Source organism: Oryzias melastigma, linkage group LG7 (genome assembly GCF_002922805.2).
Source record: "Oryzias melastigma strain HK-1 linkage group LG7, ASM292280v2, whole genome shotgun sequence".
NCBI lineage: Eukaryota > Metazoa > Chordata > Actinopteri > Beloniformes > Adrianichthyidae > Oryzias > Oryzias melastigma.
The window spans coordinates 25340828-25346527 of record NC_050518.1 but is presented as its reverse complement, the minus strand read 5'-3'; positions in this window follow the sequence as shown (position 1 = coordinate 25346527).

Here is a 5700-nt window from a genome sequence, read left to right as displayed (position 1 = left end):
ACCGGAGCAGGAGTTTGGTTCGCATGGCCAGCAGTAAGTCAGACCTGTTTCCGGTGCATGTTGGACTCCGGCAGGGCTGCCCTTTATCCGGGTTCTGTTCATAGTCTTTATGGACAGAATTTCTAGGCACAGCCATGGCCCGGAGGGGATCTGGTTTGGGGACCACAGGATTTCCTCTCTGCTCTTTGCGGATGATGTTGTTTTGTTGGCTCCATCAAACCGGGACCTCCAGGATGCATTGGAGAGGTTTACAGCCGAGTGTGAAGCGGCTGGGATGAGGGTCAGCACCACTAAGTCTGAGGCCATGGTTCTCGACCGGAGAAAGGTAGTTTGTCCTCTCTCGGTGGGTGGAGTGCTCCTGCCTCAGGTGGAGGAGTTTAAATATCTTGGGGTCTTGTTCACGAGTGAGGGAAGATCGGAGCGTGAGATCGACAGGCGGATTGGAGCGGCGTCCGCTATTATGCGGTCGCTGTACCGGTCCGTTCTGGTGAAAAGAGAGCTGAGCCAGAAAGCAAAGCTCTCAATTTACCGGTCGATCTTCGTTCCAGTAGTCACTTATGGTCATGAACTCTGGGTCGTGACCGAAAGAACGAGATCCCGACTACAAGCGGCTGAAATGAGTTTTCTCTGCAGGGTGGCTGGACACTCCCTTAGAGATAGGGTGAGAAGCTCAGTCACCCGGAGAGAGCTCGGAGTAGAGCCGCTTCTCCTCCGCATCGAGAGGAGCCAGTTGAGGTGGCTCGGGCATCTGATCGGGATGCCTCCTTGACGCCTCCCTGGTGAGGTGTTCGGGCATGGCCCACTGGGCGGAGGTCCCGGGGAAGACCCAGGACACGCTGGAGAGACTATGTTTCTCGGCTTGCCTGGGAGCACCTCGGGGTCCCCCCAGAAGAGCTGGAAGAAGTGGCCGGGGAGGGGGAAGTCTGGGCATCTTTGCTTAGACTGCTGCCCCCGCGACCCGGTCCCGGATGAAGCGGAGGAAGATGGATGGATGGATGGATGGACGTATAGTAGATCATTAATTTATTTCTAACAAATCTGTATAAATGTGTAAACTCAAAACTAAATTGAATTGAAGAATTGAAAGAATAGAAAAAAATCGTAATTGAATCAATTCAGGCTCTTGTGAATAGAATCATTTCTGGAAATTATTTAGGATACCCAGCCCTTCGAGAAACTTTCTTTAAAAGTACTTAAAGCTACAATGTGGAAGGCTGGATACTGGCAAAAGTGAATGCATGACTCTGTGGCCTTGTGGCCACAGACGGCGTCTGATCACGTCTCTGATGGTTGGAGAGTCCGCTAATCTGAGGGTTTCAGCTTCTTCTGGTCCTGAAGCAGATTTTTGGGTTTTGCAACCAACATTTGCTTTCCTTAACTGTGAAGTCAAGGTTAATGGAGAAGTTATACAGCTGTTTTCATCGATAGTTTCTGCTCAGTAAACATTTAGAAAAGCAAAAGCAAACTGAGCTAGAAAGAAAATGCAAATATTTATATAAATTCAGAATAAAAAACTGTCAAATGAAATGCAATGGAATAAAAAAGACAAAAATAAAAGATTTAAATATAAGAAATTTTCTTCTAAGTCTTGCACACTATAACATTATTAGATTGAATGGAATTAATGACATATTACATGAATGAACCCAAATCAGAGTTTCCTCAGACAAAGGCCAAACCCAGAGGTCATGACATTCCATCCCACAGAACCCAGATCATCAAATCCAGGCACCAATCTCACACACATATAATAAAGCTTCACACTAAGATCAAACTGATTGTCTATGAAAGCTTAAACTGTCAACTCTGACTGCAGAGCTGAGGGCCAGTGCCCCGCTGACAGAAAGATGAATGCAAAAACCACAGCGCTGATGTCATTAGACAGTTACATAAGTGTAGTAGTGACGCCGGCTGGCATCCAGCCTCAGCTGGCCCCAGGCTCCTCTTGTTCCCAAAGCATGCTGGTCCACGCCGTCAAACATGTTTACACTAACCCCCTGATAACTGTAATGAAGCGTCGCGGGCACAGAATTATAATACATTTAGATTCATTATGCAGAGGGCAGAGGAAAGGCTGAGGTCTTAGATCACATGTGTCAAAGTCGAGGTCAGATCCGGCCCTCCAGATCATTTTATTTTATTGTTATTAATGGCCCGATGTTATATTTTTCTTATGTCTAACTTATATAATTTTGACAAAATATATTTTTATGGAGAATAAAATATTGAAAGTTATTCAAGGTTTAAGTTGATTTATTCTGGAATAATATTCCTTTTTATTATTCATGTTAAAAAGTTACAGTTTTAAAGTTTTAAAAATTGGCATTTAATAAGATTTTTTGGCTAATTCGGGCTTTTTTGTAAAAAGTTTTTTAGGCTGTTTTGGAGTTAGGCTAACCTAAGTCGTGTTTCTTTATTTTGTTTTTAGGGAAATTTGCCATTTAGCTATTATAGCTGGCTATCAGTTTCAGCATCTTCAGCTATCAGCACTAACATCCTTAGCAGCCAAATTCAGTTTACAGCATTCACACTAGCATTATCACAGGTAATGGTATATCTAGTTCATAATTATGTTATAAAGTAATGGTTTTAAAGTTTTCAAAATGTAGTTTTATTGTGTTTAATAAATGTTTATCCTGTTCATCCCGCGACCTGAGGAGTGTTTTGGATTTTGGCCTCTTGATTGATTGAGTTTGACACCCTGGTTTATATCCATTGTTGTTGAGTACTGAGAGGAACAGCAGACAGATGGACGTGTTCACAGTCTGACATGTTTTAGTGATTTATTAACAAAAGGCTCTCAGGCGTCCACCTGCATCCCAAGTATTCTGGGTATTTGTGTCCGTTTCTATTTTTTCATGTTTCTTTCTTCAACCGTCTCTCTGCAACATCTATGGAAACACCAACATGTAAACAAGTTTAAACCATTTCCAAAGACCGTCTCAGTGTTTTCCTCCACGCTCATCCATCCACCACCTTCAGACGCTTCCAGACTCAGATCTGAACTGGACTCTTGTGGTCACTCAGACAAAGAAACGATGACTCATCTGTGTTTGCTCTCGTCTCTCACCAGCCTCCCGCCTCTGGCATCCCAAATATCTGTGTCACTGAGCAGAACGTACGGAAACATGTGTGGGTAGAGATCATCCTGATGCATGTGCCAACTTAAGGGGCGGAGTTTGTGAAGCATGCTTCCATTTTTAATGTTTATTTGAGCTTTTAAATCAATTCAGAAATCCTTTATTGTATTCATAGAGATTTTCAACCATTGTGAGACATGAGCCAAAGGGTCACATGACCACGTACTTGGTCAGCTTTGTGCACTTTCCAACTGCACTGGAAAAAGCACAGTGACGTGCACATACAGCTCTTTAGAGGAAGCCGTCAGGCGACACTCCGGATGAGAAGAAGCTCAAATGTTTTCTGACAGAAAAACCTACAAAAACTGCATCAAATTATTTGAAAAAAGCAACTATGAGAATTATGAAACACTTAAACCTTGCAGGAACAGAATGAAACTAAAATGATGACAGAGGAAACTGAACAATCATCAGGAGTGGTGCTGGGAAATAAAACTATGTTTTGGTGAAGACAGGACTGGGTCAAACTTTTTACTGGCTTCCAGAGAAGCAGCAAATCCAGGTAAAAAAATCCCCAAAATTGACTGCATTTAAAATAAATCTGTGATTTAGAGACTCAGATTGAAATACACTTTCATAACAGAAAAGCAGGAGGCTGAAACTGCAGGAAAACCTCTTGACCTCTAGACTTATGGTCATGGTCTCTGCTGCTCCCTGAGGGGTCACCATAGTGACCTCTGTATCCTCAGTACTCACACCAGCCACCCTCAGGTTCTCCTTCGCTGCACCCATAAGCCTCCTCAGCTTCCTTCTGCTCTGTCACAGCAGAGACTGAAGGCAAATGTCTGCTGGAAATGTAACATGAGAACAACCTGTGAAAACAGATGACATCTATTTCTATTGATTCTTCTTTTTAGAATTTGTAATGTTTTGAAGATAAAAGCTGTCAGTTCAGAAATACAGTTTACATTGGTGTTTTTAAACCTTTCATAAGGGTAATGAATGCAGGTTAGACCAGGAGTGGGTAAACTTTTAGACTTGTACGTCAAAAAGGGCTCTAAAATTTGACAAAAGGGCCAAACCAGAAGTAGATGCATTATTTAAAAAACATTCCCACTAGTGTTCATTTATGATTATGAAGTTTTTAACCAAATCCCACAACCTAAATGTCTTAAAAATACATTTTTCATGTTGATCTGAAGTTTCCAAAATCTCCTCTGAGGGGGCGTGGCTTTTGGAGCTCCACCCTTGATTATGATAGCTCTGTGTCTCACTAGCGTAAATCTTCCCCGCTGCTACATAAAAACATCCATCAATCTGGGTAATGTCCAGCCGTATGGTTCTGATCCGGATGTCAGCTGGACGAGGAAGTGAAGATCTTCATGGACAGAACTTCCTCCAAAATCCTGATTCTTTCTCCTTCCAGTTCACCAAAGACTCTTTTAGCTAATTCTCCAATGTTTATTGACTGTGATCAATACATTCAATCATTGGTTTCTCAGAGTTCTTGATAAAATAATCAAAGCTAACATCAAAATGCTCTTTCATTGATTTACAATCCTTTCCAACTGCGGTCAAATGAGCCGCCGTTCACATTTCCGTGGTCACATCAAGAAGCTCCGTGGAGTCTGGTGGAGATTTTCCAGCGTTCTCAGTCCTGCTACCGTAAGTATTGGATGAAACTCACACCAAAAATCCAGTGATGCTGATTTGACCACAGAAATGTGAACGGCGGCTCATTTGACTGCAGTCAATGTGAAGATACCATCTTCTCTTCTCCAGAACCTGAACTAGACACTAGGAACAGATGAGGGTTTAGTGCATGTGCAGCAGAGCTGTTGATGGAAAGAAGATCATTCATTCAAACAGAGTCTGTCCAAGACAGTTTGATTGATTTAAAAGGAGAAATACTCAGAAATGTAAAAACAAAATGATTTCTTATTACATTTGTTCTCTTTCAGAAGAAAAATGACACAGATACATGTTAAAAACTCTAAAAACAGGATTTTCATCAGTGGGAGACTGTAATTATTTTTGTAATCCACCTCATTATAGAAAGAAACTGGATAAAAATCCATGTTTAATTTGATTGAAAATGACTTTAAAACAGAACATTTTTGAGTTTGTATTTCATAATTTGTGGCTTCTGCTTTCAGTTTCACTTCTGCTTTCAGTTTAGAGCCAGGTGCACAAATGGGTTGATGTCCCTCGGGGGAAAACACAAACACATAGAATTGTCGTGTTCATACAGTGCTTGAATGATCAGAAAAATGCCTGTCCACCTCAAAAACACACGTGTACGTCAGAAAAACAACAAATCTTCCAACACAGAATAACTTTCTGCACCTACAGACAAATGTCAATGTTTTTGTTATGTACCACCTGGACACGCCAGAACTACAAGGAAAATAAAACATTAAGGATTATGTCAATATAATATATCAATATAATTTATTCCAGATTGGGGGGGGCAGCCTAAATGGTTGGCACAATTAAGAGAGCTCAGAGCTAAGGTATAGAGGAGCTTGGAGGAAACAGAACAAACGTTACCAATCATTGCAGAGGAAACTCTTGCATAAGGATGTCACCAGAGAGTCGAATCCATCGTGTTTGTAACAGA